General features: G+C 35.9%; 1 pseudogene; it reads left to right on the top strand.

Annotated features, from left to right (window-relative positions):
- The first annotated feature begins 12,118 nt into the window (after window positions 1-12,118).
- Window positions 12,119-13,757, top strand: LOC120154485 (annotated as a pseudogene).
- Window positions 13,758-14,920: the final 1,163 nt, after the last annotated feature.

Raw genomic sequence — 14,920 nt, 5'->3', positions numbered from 1 at the left:
TCGTATACTAAATAACTTTACTATCCTGATTGTTTTTGGGAAATATTTATTAAAAATCATTTAATTAGTCCATTATATTGTTTGGTATGAATCTGTCTACGGATTTCGGAAAATTAGGCTTAAATTATTTTTGGTCCATAAAAATATTGATTTTCGATACACTTTTCTCCTATAAACCATGCACTTTTCTAGTTAAACCCACGTCAAATAACAGTCGATCATAAAGTACCAAATGATGAACGGATTCTTCTTGACCAGGTGTTCTAACACCCTAAATCAATACCACATACAATCGACCGATCAAAATGCCACACAGACCGGAGTGGTTAACCAAAAATTTTCTTTTAAGTTTTTCATTTTTAAAAAGAGAAAATAACCTCAGAGACCGAAAATTCCTTATAATATACGATTTTGATCAACTTTTTTTCGATTTGCCAAAATGACCAACAAAATCGCAATGCGATCTCTAAATTGCAACGCGATCTCCAGTATCACAAATCAGTTTCCAGATTTGCAATTCGATTTTGACTATCGCATTGCGATTTTCCAAATTCGCGTTGCGATTTTAGAAAATTGCAACGCGAATATGTAAATCGCAACGAGATTCTGACTATCGCAATGCGATTCTTACTATCGCAACGCGATAATACATAATCGTAACGCGATTCTTACTATCGCAACGCGATTCTGACTATCGCGTTGCGCTAATACAAATTGCAATGCGATTTTCAAAGCGCAATTAGTATCTTAACGCATATTTTATTTTCAAATTCCAAACACGAATATTAATACATCCCGTAATCGCAACTCTTAACCTAAAACCCTAAATCACAACTCAATCACATCTCCATTCTCACTCTCTACGGCGACATCCGTCCCCATCTCCGGCGAAAACCGTCTATCTCCATCTCTCAGAGCCACCCTCACAATCATTCACGATCAGAAATGGAAAATAACCAAATCAACCACCGAGAGTTAGTTTTAATTATTTTTATTTTGAAATTTTTGCATTATTATTAGGTTTTTCATATTGAAATTGATGATAAGTTTATTGGTAATTTCAATAATAGATTAACCATTTCACTTAGATTGCTTATTAAATTCATTCGATTGCTGCCAATACTGCTAAACTGTTTAGTCTTTAACCCTGTAAAGTTAGTATTTGTCTTTGTTTTGTCTTTTGGTTGAAGTAATCCAATTCATTTATGTTTCAATTTTAGACAATGACTATTTGAAACCGAGGATCGCAACGCGAAATGAAAATTGCAACGTGATTTTAGTTTCGCGTTGCGATTTTCATTTCGCGTTGCGATAGTCATTTTCGTGTTGCGATTTTAAGTTTCAGAAACTATTATTCTTTTGCAAATTGAAACTTGAATGAATTGCATTACTTCAACCAAAAAACAAAGACAAATACGAAATTCACAGTGTTGCAAATTTTAGTTTAAAGAATAAACTATTACTACTCTTTATGTTTATTATTGTTTTTGGTATATCTTCACAGTGTAGTTTTTAATCTAACTTGGTATGTTTATTGTTTTTGTAGAACTTTTTTTCGGCTCAATTGACCTTAAGGAATAAAATAAGCCTAGTCACTACAATTGCGTCAAAGTTCACATGTACAAAGAAAATTGTTTGAGGATACTTGCTTCGGACCATGGCTGAAAGTACAACATCCGGGTGGAGATGCTATGTTGACCCATTTGTGGCTTCAGACCATGACTAGCGATCTACCCGAGAGTATAAAACGTGAGATATGGTTTCATTTTCCACCGGCGTATACGTGTTTTGGGCGGGAGGAGTTTTGCTTAATCACTGGTCTACGCTTCGGACACGATGATGTAGGTCGATACACTAGTCATATTACCCGCCCATCATGGTTATCCCGGGTTTTTCCTAAGCTTTCAATGGAGAAGTCGAATTTACACGTCGACGACTCGACGAGATTATTGAATAAGAAAGATGGTTTTACTCGGATGGATGACGTCGATGTTGTCCGAGTATGCCTTTTAGTACTTTTGCATGTCGGCTTTTTAGGTAGAGATGCCAGACAACCTATTCCTAAGGACCTAATATTATTGGTAGAGGACCTAAATGCATGGAACCTGTTTCCGTGGGGTTCGTATCTATGGAAAGCTACCTGGAATAAGTTGTCGTCTGCCTTTGATGACCGTAAAAGTTTGCATGGCGATGGTTCCAAATACACTTTGTCAGGCTTTATTTGGGCCTTTAAGGTAAGAATTTCTATATAATGTTTCCAAAATTATAATTAATTATTTAACAATTACTAATGTTTGTGTATTATATTGTTTTTGTAGATTTGGATATTTGAGGTTTTTCCCGACATGCAGACATATGGATTAAAAACTTCAAATGATATTCCTAGAGCTATTTCCTAGAAGAGGAAACGGTGGCTGTTGATTTGGGAAGAGTTACTACGGTATACGATAATAAATGATGTAAGTTAACACAAATACTACCATATATAAACAAGTTATTACTAGTACACGTTTAACTTTGTTTGAGCTTTTATATTGTTAGGAGGCCAACACTCTATTACATAGGCTGACACCCACGGAGGCTGAGCTTGCCACTGATTGGTGGCAAGCTAGTAAGCATTTTTTTGATGGCACGGATGATGAGCAGCCTCCACTTCGAGAGCTATCACCTCACCCAGAGCCATCACCTGATCGACCACACTATATACCTCTACAATGAGAGCCATCACCTATTCCGTCACATCATCGAGTCTCTTCTCCACCATCACCTCATGATAGGCGACCGGAAAAGATGTCACGACATTTATCTCCCTGTTCTCCACCTCCACGAGATGAGTTAGGGGAGTTACGTGATGAGGTCGATACTTTACACGATGACAATGGTGCATGGCGTGACGAGGTATCTACTTTACGTGGTGAGGTAGCGGCTCTACGTGAGATGGTAGCATCGTTGTAGAATGAGGTTCGTACTCTACGCAATGAGGTAAGTTTAAGATTTTTCATATTTAACTTGATTTACTCGTAATTTCACTTAGATTAACCATTTCACTTAGATTGCTTAGTAAATTCATTCGGTTACTGTCAATACTGCTAAACAGTTCTAAAATAACCCTGTGAAGTTAGTATTTGTCTTTGTTTTGTCTTTTGGTTGAAGTAATGCAATCCATTCAAGTTTCCAATTTGCAGAAGAAGAATAGTCGCAACACGAAACTTAAAAATCGCAACGCGAAAATGACCATCACAACGCGGAAATGACTATCGCAATGTGAATTTGACTATCGCAATGGGATAATCGCAATGCGAAATAAAAATCGCAACGTGAAAATCGTAATGCAAAAATGAAAATCGCAACGCGAATTTAGTTTCGCGTTGCAATTTTGGTTTCGCGTTGCGATTTTCTCGTTGCGATTTTTATTTCGCATTACGATTATCCCGTTGCGATAGTCAAATTCGCGTTGCGATATTCATTTCCGAGTTGCGATAGTCATTTTCGCGTTGCGATTTTAAGTTTCGTGTTGCAATTTTAAGTTTCATAAACTATTATTCTTCTGCAAATTGAAACTTGAATGGATTGCATTACTTCAACCAAAAGACAAAGACAAATACTAACTTCACAGTGTTGCAAATTTAAGTTTAAAGAATAAACTACTACTCTTTATGTTGTCCTTGAACATGCACTAAACCTATATGTTGTCCTTTTAAATGTTTATATAAGTGCTTAGTTCCGGAATGTTATCTGATGCATTTTGTGAACTATGATAGAATAATGACTTGGGTGAATACCGTGCAAGTTTGAAACATATTTGTCTTTGTTTTCACTGTTTAATATCATGTCTGTTTATTTACTGATTTATGTATTAATTTATTTTTAGCGGCCCGATAAGGTGGATGCTTTACGTCGGGTTTTTCTTGCATGACAGGGTTCACGCATCAGACGGCGTGCACGTGCCATTACGTCTCCGTTCACCCCAATAGTGCAAAGACTCCGTAAGAATAAACCTGACTCACATGTCATCGTTCAAGAGGCATCTCCTATCGTTCAATAGGCCCCTATCATCCCTCAAGGGTCCCTTCCCACTATTCAAGAGGCCCCTGTCATCGTTGAAGAGGTCCCTCCCACCATTCAAGAGCTCGAATCACACGGCGTAATATGTCGAATTATTGAGAAACCCCCTCACGTGCCGGACATGATGGATGACTGTTGGCTTTCGGATGAGTTACTGGCCAGTACCATTCCGGCAGATGAAGTGGAGAGAAGATAACTATCGAAAACAATTCTGGATAATACCCTTTGGGCTAAGACCGCATTTGATTTTTATCTACATGAGCGGAGCCAGGGGTGTTACGTTGACATATACAAAATCAACGATGATATGCATTTGTTGATTGATCGGTCTTGGTGGGGTGTGTTATTAGGGGTTGAAGACAAAGGCTATTTCGATAGGGGGTAAGTCTTATATTTCTTCTTATATTTCATTTTGATTACTTTTTTTTTAAATTTATGTAATTCACTAATATATGTCTTTTTTTGTAAAACAGCATATTGATGCATGGGTGTCACGTCTTCTAATCGTAAGGAAATTGAGGAAAAATAAAAAAAATACGCGATATACAATTATGCCGACGTCTTTTCACGTAGTTCACTTGAAGAATCAACGACAGGAATCATATGTGTTGGCTAATGGACAAGCTAAACTTTATCCTGCATGGTGGGAGGTCGATAAGGTTAGTATTTATTTTTTTAAATATTTTAAAGGTGTTCATAAATAAGTGCGCAATTTGAATTATTACTTATGATTGCAGGTGTTTATCCCTGTTTTGGAACGTACTCATTGGCTTCTCGTCGAGCTTCAGCTCCCATCCCTGAAGACAATAGTATATGACAACATGATAAATTACATATCATTGTCTGATTTGAGAGATATTATTAAGGGATGAAGCTCTTATTTGGCTAAATTCTTGGATGCGATTAATTATTGGACTTATTCTGGAAATAAGAAGCCAAAGAAGTTCAATGTTACAGTTATCAAAGACGAGACCGCGCCACAACAAACGCAGTAAGCCAGAGGGGATTGTGGTCCTCTCGTATGCATGTGCTTGGAGCATTTGACGACAGAAAGTACACAGTTTCTACCTCCCATCGATAGAGATAGAGGTGCAGTAAGCTTGTGGATTCGACATTTTATGGCTAGAGCGATATATGCGAGACGCTGCCTACCTGCATCTGCGTTATGAAAGTGTCCATAAACAATTTGTAAGCCAAATGCAAGTGTTGTTAAGTACCTAGAATTCAATAATAATTTGTTGTTTGTTGGTTTTAGATGTGTAGAAAGTGTTGTTTGAGCAAATGTTTGGTTTCTGCAGGTTAATCCTGAAGTGAGCTACGTCAAATTGATGTATGGGTGCATAAACAACTGTCTGGGGTACACTTTTTTTATTGTTTAATTGATTCTTAAAAGTCTGATTTGTTTAATTGATGAGGAAAATAAGAATTATTAGTATTTTTTGCTTGTTTAATTGATTTGTAAAAGTTGACTTGTAAAAGTTGATTTGTTTAATTGATGTGTAAATAATTCTTATTTGTGCTTGTTTAATTGATTTGTAAAAGTTGATTTGTTTAATTGATGTGTAAATAATTCTTATTTGTGCTTATTTAATTGATTGAAATGTAAAAGTTGATTTGTTGATTTCAATCTGCATCATATTGAAGGCAAAAGAACTGTTGAAGGTACACTTTCGCAACGCTAAACTCAAAATCGTAATGCGAAAGTCAAAATCGCAATACGAAAGCAAAAATCGCAATGCGAAAGCCAAAATCGCAATGCAAAAGCCAAAATCGCAATGCGAAAGCCAAAATCGCAATGCGAAAGCCAAAATCACAACGCGAAAGTTAATTCGCGTTGCGATAGTCTAATACGCTTTGCGATTTTCTCGTTGCGATAGTCAAATTCCCGTTGCGATAATCAAATTCCCGTTGCGATAGTCAAATTCGTGTTGCGATAGTCATATTCGCGTTGCGATAGTCAAATTCGCGTTGCGATAATCAAATTCGCGTTGCGATTTTTGAGTTGCGATAGTCAAATTCGCGTTTTGATAGTCAAATTCGCGTTGCGATATTCAAATGAATGTGTAATAAGTGATAACAACTGAACAGATCATAGCAATGCTCAAACTCAAGTTACTAATACATGCCTAACTGAAAATGATAAAAGTTTACACATAAAATACACGTAATAGTCAAATTCGCGTTGCGATATTCAAATGAATGTGTAATAAGTGATAACAACTGAACAGATCATAGTAATGTTCAAACTCAAGTTACTAATACATGCCTAACTGAAAATGTTAAAAGTTTACACATAAAATACACGTAATAGTCAAATTCACGTTGCGATATTCAAATGAATGTGTAATAAGTGATAACAACTGAACAGATCATAGCAATGTTCAAACTCAAGTTACTAATACATGCCTAACTGAAAATGTTAAAAGTTTACACATAAAATACACGTAATAGTCAAATTCGCGTTGCGATATTCAAATGAATGTGTAATAAGTGATAACAACTGAACAGATCATAGCAATGTTTAAACTCAAGTTACTAATACATGCCTAACTGAAAATGTTAAAAGTTTACACATAAAATACACATAATACAATGTTTGCATTTAAAAATCACCTAAGTTAATTAGTCCCAAAAGGTGAAGCCGGTTGTGATTGGGATTTTGATTTTGATTGCGATTTTGATTGCCTTTTTCTTGACATCATATGAGCTTTGGCTTTTGATGAGGATCCATATTTTGGTAGAGGAAAAGATGATTGTGATGGCACTGGTGATCCACATGTCAACCTTGTATGACCACTTTCCTTGCACCGACTACATGTCGATCTCTTCTTCTCTTCACCCTTAGACGGTATACGATCGTGACTTTTTGGTCGGCCAGGTAGCCTTCTGTCCATGGCTGGTGGCAAAACTGTTTGTAAGTCATCTGGTATGTCCCACTCAGACGGATGTGGAATAGGGTAGATAATCTCGGCATAAGTCTGTCGATATACTTCTGTAGTGTAGCAATCCATAGCGTATGCGCTTGAATCATCTTGGTTTAGATGAAGAGCAACTTTTATAACATGGCCACATGGATAACCAAATGTTTGCCATTTCATACAACTACACGTCTTTGCATTTAGATCGACAAACCCATTTAAGTTATTATCCAGTACTTCAAACAAAGTGTTTGAACATGGTTTAACTCTCCATGACGTTGACTTCACAACACGTTTCGTTATCTTTTTTTCAGTCAATGGTGTAACACGATGTTCCAATGTTCCTGTAAATTTAAATAAATAATACTTAGTAAAATATATGATAAGTTACGAATTTAAAGAAATAATACATGCATGGTTTCTTTTCTTGTAGTACCATTATTAAATAGAGGCTCGAAAAAACTCCATTAACATAGTAATGGGTAATTTTCGGGAATGACGACTTAGAGCGTTGATTGATTCTGCACTATTAGACGTTATGAAACCATATCTTGCTCCAAGTTGATGTACTCTTGACCAGTACTCTTGACCATCTTTCAAACCCGGCATCTTCTAGTGTTTGAGCACACTGAGGCAAAACACGTCTTAAACAATTTATATGCTTATTAAAATCCACTTCCCGATAAGCTTTTACAGCCTTCCAGTATGTCCATTTGTGATTTCTTATACCAGCAGACCTTGATTTTAGATTTCTATACAAATAAACACTACAAAGTCCATGAAAAGAATATGGGAAACACCTTCTAACAACGTTGTCAATTGAGTTTGCCCTATCGGATATGATTTTACGATTGCTAATAGGACCTATGCAATCCCTAAGATGCCCCATAAACCATGTCCATGAATTAGATGTTTCAGATTTGCCAACCCCGTAAGCTATTGGCAGTATCCCATTGTTAGCATCCATGGCTACTGCTAATAAGTTTACTCCAAGGTATCGACCTTTTAAATGAGCTCCATCAACTATAATAACTGGGCGCATGCAAGTAATAAACGAACGAATCTACAAAATCATATACACAAGAAATATAATCATTTAAATTTGAAATGCATGTAACTAACAAAAATGAGTCAACAAAATTATATTGATTTACTAACCACAGCACCAATGGCGATAAACAGCAACTCAAAGCGTCCATCTCTATCTGTTTTGATATGAGTTACCGACCCAAGATTTTTCAGCTTTAAATTGTGACAACAAGCTGACAGTTGGGAAAACGATGCTTCTGGCGACCCCCTCAACAATTCCAAGGCATAACATTTGGCTCTCCAAGCTTGAGAATATGAGATACTAATCTTGAACCGAGCATTCATTTCAGTCATAATTTCATATCCCTGATATACCATGTCATTCAAAAACATTAACTCAACCAAAAAACCACCCAACACCTTTTTGTTTGCCTGTCTATGGTGAGGAAAAACTTGGGTTCTTGAACATGTATGTTTATCAATAAAAGTCATAACTTGAAACATTTCACAATCTTTTATCCTCTTTACAATCATACGCCACGTACAGTTTTTGTCAGTCATACACCTTGTTTCGAAACGATCTTTGCTTGATTTGTTAACTTTTAGTTGATAGCCATCTTCCACATATTTCGTATACAAAGCTATCTTCAAGTCTTCCTTTGTATCAAAACAATCATCTTTCTTGATACGAATAATTTTTGTGTAACAATCAACTGCTATCTTTACCAACTTTTCTTTCGGTATCTGAAGTAATTCTGGCATATTCCAGTTATACTCCCGTGGCATTTTCTTCGGGGACTTTTCTTCGGGGATTTCTTCTTTTTCTTCTTCAGGGTTATATGAATTACAGAATGGATGTTCAACATGTTCATTCACAGTCGTAACTTCCTCCTCATTATCTTCAACAACATCTTCCTCGGCAGCGGCTACTTCATCATCAAAATTCAGGTATTGACCAATATCAAAATCATTACACGTAGGGTCTGTTTCTTCTTCTGAAACATCATCAAAATCAGAGTATTGACCAAGATCAAAGTCCGGTTATTGACCAAGATCAAATTTCGAATAATGACTAGTACTCATAATTTTTTCTGTTGGCTCATCATCGTCTAACTGGTCAAAATGAAAACCATAATTTAGTGCTGAAAGTTGATTGAGATTTGGATTAGGGAAAGGTTGTGGGTTTTGAGATTGTGTTAGGTATTGGAAATGTGGTGAAACAAAATTTGCTTGGTGATGAAATTGTGGTGGAATCATTAAATTTTGAGCACTATAAACTGGGGTTGAAAAACTTAGTTGATTACTACCCGCTACTGACCCAACTTCACTACTTCTAGGTTCAACAACATACAATGTAACATCATCTTGCAAAACACTAATGTAAGCAATGAATCGTTCAACATCTTCATTGTTGGTTAACAAATAAACTTTACCTTTTCTCTGATAAGAAAACCTAAATCCACTTAAGGGATCTAAATTCAATTTATTTGTAACACGTAACATTAGAGTTTCATAAGTTAACTTTTTTAATGACAGTTTTAGTTGAAGATTCATGGGTAACGACATATATTGTAAAACACCATGAACATTCTCCCATGACCCTCCAAAACACAAATCTATCCAAACATGATCAACATTAGATGATTTCATTATTGTAAATTAATTTACTAAACAAACGAGTTGCGAAACTAAAACCTGTTGCCGGATGGGGAAAAATGTCGTTGGATATAGAAACGGATGTCGCCGGAGAGAGTGATAGATGGAGATGGAATAAGTTGCGATTTAGGGATTTAGGTTATGTGTTGCTGCTGCTGCGTAGGTATATACCCAAAACATTTGTGTTGCGAAACTAAAACCTATTGCGAATTTGAAATTCAGCGTTGCGACAGTCAGAATCGCGTTACGATTATGTATTATCGCGTTGCGATAGTCAGAATCTCGTTGCGATTATGTATTATCGTGTTGCGTTAGTCAAAATCGCGTTGCGAATCTGGAAACTGATTTGCGATATTGGAGATCGCGTTGCGATTTATAGATCGCGTTGCGATTTAGAGATCGCATTGCAATTTTGTTGGTCATTTTGGCAAATCGAAAAAAAGTTGGTCAAAATCGTACATTATAAGGAATTTTTGGTCACTGAGGTTATTTTCTCTTTTAAAAATGACCATTTGCAAACAATCATGCTAAAATGAACCAACCACAATTTAAATAAAATGGTTACATCAGGAGCTCCCAAAATACTATTTCAAATCATACAGACCATCGCTCAAAAATGACCCCATACAAAAATATACAAAGGGGTTCACATGTATACATGCCCTCTATAAAGATGACCTGAGACGTACTCTGCAGTAACTGGGTCTGGATCACTGCTGGCCCAAAAAGACATCGGATTGCTCCTCGTCTAACCTATATAGGGAAACAAATTCCAAACGCTGAGCTAACTAGCACAATACCACATAACAACTAAGTCATACTAAAAGTGTTCATGTCATGCATCAAGCTAACTGATGACTGCAATAGTGAGTATACTCGTATACTGCACTCTCTACTCTATGGTAGACATCATGGTGTAGCTGAGGGTTCTACATCCCGGAGCTCACGCACGCCTCTAGTCTACCGAGGCTTGTTGCCCAGAATCTCTGCATCAGTCAACCCCCTCGACTAGCCCACTCTTTGAGTGTCGGACCTTGTGCCAAAGCTAGTTAGCTTAAAGTGCCTCGCGCACTACCTAAGGATATATCCGGACTGAATCTATACTTTCTATAATGCTAGCATTTTCTAAAAGAACTTTGGTATCCTGATCGCTTCCCGGGCATCATTTAAGGCTATTTTTATGTCACCCTAATTGATCTTGTTTCTAAGTGTAACATTATTATCATTAATATTCTCACTTGTAGTCGTATTTGATGATAAAAATGAAGTGTTGGTACCTCGAGTCTAATTCCCTTAAAAACTGACATTTTTGCCCAAAATAGACTAAAAGGATCGATACTAACTCAAGAGTATCAATACTTCTGCCAAAGTTTCGATACTTTATATAAGTATTGATACTTTTAAACATTATGTTCTGCCAAGTTTCAAAACTTCCATAAAGTTTCGAAACTATGACACAAGTTTCAATAATCTTGCCCAAAAATTCACGAATTTGCCCAAAACAAAGAACTAGTATTGATACTATCCCAATAGTATCGATACTCTACCTGCACAAGTCATAAAACACATACTAAAAAAATACTATATTCCAATTCCAAAGACCTTAGTGAGGTCCCCAAATATGCTTAAAGTTTTATTTGATCAACAAGGATTATAGTCGAGGCTTTAAACACATTTATAACTCAACAACAAGAATTTCACCATAAAAAGGCTTAACATGTTCAACTCAAACATTTAAACTATCTTGAACTTCTAATGACTCAATAAGAGTATAAAAGAGTTGTAAAGGTGTTACCTTGCTCCTTGAATGGCTAGAAACTTTCTCAACTCTCTCAAGATTCAACTTTTCTTTTCTTTTAGCTTTTGAGCTTTCTCTTATTTCATTCACTAAAAAAAATAAGAAAATGAATTACCAATCCATCTAGGGGTTGAATAATATCTAAACAAACTCCCTATAACTCAAAACTTAGCTAGAATCCATAGATTCCCATAAATCTCCCAAGATCCATTTTTTGGTTCAATGCATAAAACTAATGAAATTGAGCTTATAATGAAGCTTGAAGAATAAGGAGTTGAAATCTTACCTTGGATTCACTTAACAAAACTTGGATTTCTCTAAATTCCTCACTTTAGGAAAGAATGAAGAAGAGAGAAAGATGAGAAGATATGAAGAGTATTTGGTGAGTTTATAAGGGGTTAGTTCACATAAAAATCATATATTATGAAGGGTTTTTCGACTTTCAAAATAACTATGGGTAAACTATACTTTTAGTCCCTTTACTTTTATTTTCATAATTTACTCATCACCAGTCATTAACTCTATTAGGCCCTAATTCAAGCTCACTATCAACAACTTGGTCCAACTAATATAATATAAGGTCCAATGGCTCAATTTTGGGCTTCAAGTTGACCCGAACTATTAATCCGGGATTCAGGGCATTATATATTCAATGACACTTTTAATGCTAGGAAATACGGTTGGTGTGGAGGGAAATCTGGATTACAAAGATGCATTGCTTAAATCCCTTCTCTTCTTCCAAGGACAGAGGTCAGGGGCACTGCCTGCCAAGCAGCAGGTCTCTTGGAGGTCAAATTCTGGCCTTTCTGATGGTTCCCTTGACCATGTATGTTTCTTATTCTCACTTTTATTTTCGGTCACCATGCACATATATTTTGCAAATAGATATACTAAAATAGTTTGCATTTTTGTGTCAAGTTCAGGTAGATTTAACCGGAGGCTACTACGACTCCGGAGACAATGTGAAGTTCAACTTCCCAATTGCCACTTGAATATGGGTATAGAATGGGTCCACAATTACAAGAGGCAAGGACTGCAATTCGCTGGGCCACCGATATCTCCTGAAATGTGCCACGGCCACGCCTGGGAAGCTCTACGTAGGTGTGGGTGACCCGAATGTGGATCACAGGTGCTGGCAAAGTCCCGAGGACATGTGCACTGACCGAGCTGTGTACTCTGTCTCCCCAAGCAACTCCAGCTCGGATGTTGCTGGCGAGATGGCTGCTGCATTGGCAGCTGCCTCCATGGTTTTCCGAAAATTGGATTCCAAATACTCGAAATTGTTGCTTCAAACAGCAAGGAAAGTTATGGCGTTTTCTATTCAGTATCGTGGTGTATATAGTGACTCACTTGGATCAGCAGTTTGCCCTTTTTACTGCTCATATTCTGCTTATAATGATGAGTTGCTCCGGGGTGCCTCATGGTTATTGAGAGCAACGAATGATGCTTATTACTATAATTTCTTGAAAACATTGGGAGCAAATGATCAAACCGATATCTTCAACTGGGACAACAAATATGCTGGTACTTATGTTTTTATATCCATGGTAATTAACTTTATAGTCTTCCATCCAATTTTCCCTTTCTCTATATATGTGTCTCAAATCTAAGTTTATTTATTTGCAGCTTGCATTACTCGACAAGGATAAAAACTTCGTGCAATTCAAGCAACAAGCTGAGAGTTTTATGTGTAAAATCTTACCCGATTTTCCTTATTCAACCTCCAAATACGCACAAGGTAATTTGGAGAATTTGATATACTATTAGTAAATGGCAGCCGTTGGTTTGTTTTGAAGTGTATATAAATTGATGCAGGAGGACTTATGTTCAACTTCAAGCAACCTTGAATATGTTGCATTCATAACATTTTTACTCACCACATATGGCAAGTACATGGATGCTGGAATGCAGACGTTTAACTGTGGCAGTCTCGTTTACTCCAAATTCACTTATTGGACTTTCAAAAAGACAAGTGGATTACATGCTGAGGGAGAATCCAATTAAAATGTCCTACTTGGTCGGCTGTGGACCTAATTTCCCCAAAAGGATTTACCACAGAGCCTCTTCATTGCCTTCCATGGCAGCCATCCTCAGAGATCGGATGCGATGCTGGTTTTCAGCCGTACTTCTACTCGTCGAACCCAAATCCTAACGTGTTAGTTGGAGCCATTGTTGGAGGTCCGGATCAGAATGATGGATTCACGGATGATCAGTCTGATTTTTCCCTTTCTGAGCCTGCTACATACATTAATGCTGCATTCGTTGGACCGTTGGCTTATTTTGCTTATTGATTTGGAAATCCATGTATAAATCAATCTAATACCCTAAAAGCTCGGGTAATGGCAGGGACAAATGTTTAAACTAGTGGTTTGTTTTTCTATTTTAGGTTCAGTATATCACCCAACACAAGAAGAACGTAAGTAATTAATACAACGAATTATGTTTAAAAGAACATCTTTCGAACTGTGTTTGTTCATATATTGATGTGTGGTAATTTATTGTAGTGTTTACATATTTTATTTTATTTTAAATTTTGAACATTATTTTTAGAATTTTAAATATGAATTTTAGACAAATAACAATAAATATGATAAATTATTTAATTGGTCACCCACTTATTTTTTTATTTCAGTTTTGGTCACTCAATATTTTTAAAAAATATTATATCTAATAGTATGATTCATTTTTATTTTAATCACCGGTCATTAAATTTAACCTTAGACTTAACAAAAATGATGATGTGATATCATGTTTTAGGTTTGACTCAAACAGGTTGGGTAGGTCCAACCTTTCTTGTTCACATTCGTCTTTTTACTCTTTGTTTTGTTTTTCATGCACTCTCGAATTATTTATACAAGCATGAAAACACCTACATAAAATTTAAGAAACGCTTATTTATCAATCAATTAATGATATAATATATATTCAAGTATAAATTTAATACCTTGACTTCTGTTGATATTTAATTTCATAAAATTTCGGTAAAAAAATTTATTGTTTAACTTATCGTGAATTATAAAATGGTAATTAATCATGATGAATTATTATGCATGATAATCGATTCATCGATCCTTGAATCAATTAGAAGATACTAACTACTGTTAATGTTAATTTAAAATGGTAGTTTTAAATTGAATAAAAAGGAAATTTAGAACAAAAATGAAGGAGGAGAATTACTAAAATGAAAAATGAGTAAACTTAGGTGGTATTAAGAAGCAATTTTACCAAATTTTAAATATGAAGAAAAATACGTTTTTTTTACTTTGCATTCCATTCCTATTCGATCGATCATTTTCTCTTGAAACTCTTATAATTTTCTCTCGGTTTCTCCTTACCTAAACAATTCAAATATGATTTTAACCTTCTTTTATCGACTTTCTTTCAAATCACACTCTTTATTTTTCACAACTTTGTATTATTTTCAACTCATTTTCTCAATTTGATTTTTTAAGAG

Source organism: Hibiscus syriacus, unplaced genomic scaffold (assembly GCF_006381635.1).
Source record: "Hibiscus syriacus cultivar Baekdansim isolate YM2019G1 unplaced genomic scaffold, ASM638163v2 tig00111131_pilon, whole genome shotgun sequence".
NCBI classification, from domain to species: domain Eukaryota; kingdom Viridiplantae; phylum Streptophyta; class Magnoliopsida; order Malvales; family Malvaceae; genus Hibiscus; species Hibiscus syriacus.
Note: the sequence above shows the minus strand (reverse complement) of the source record. Positions and strands in the feature narration are given on the sequence as shown.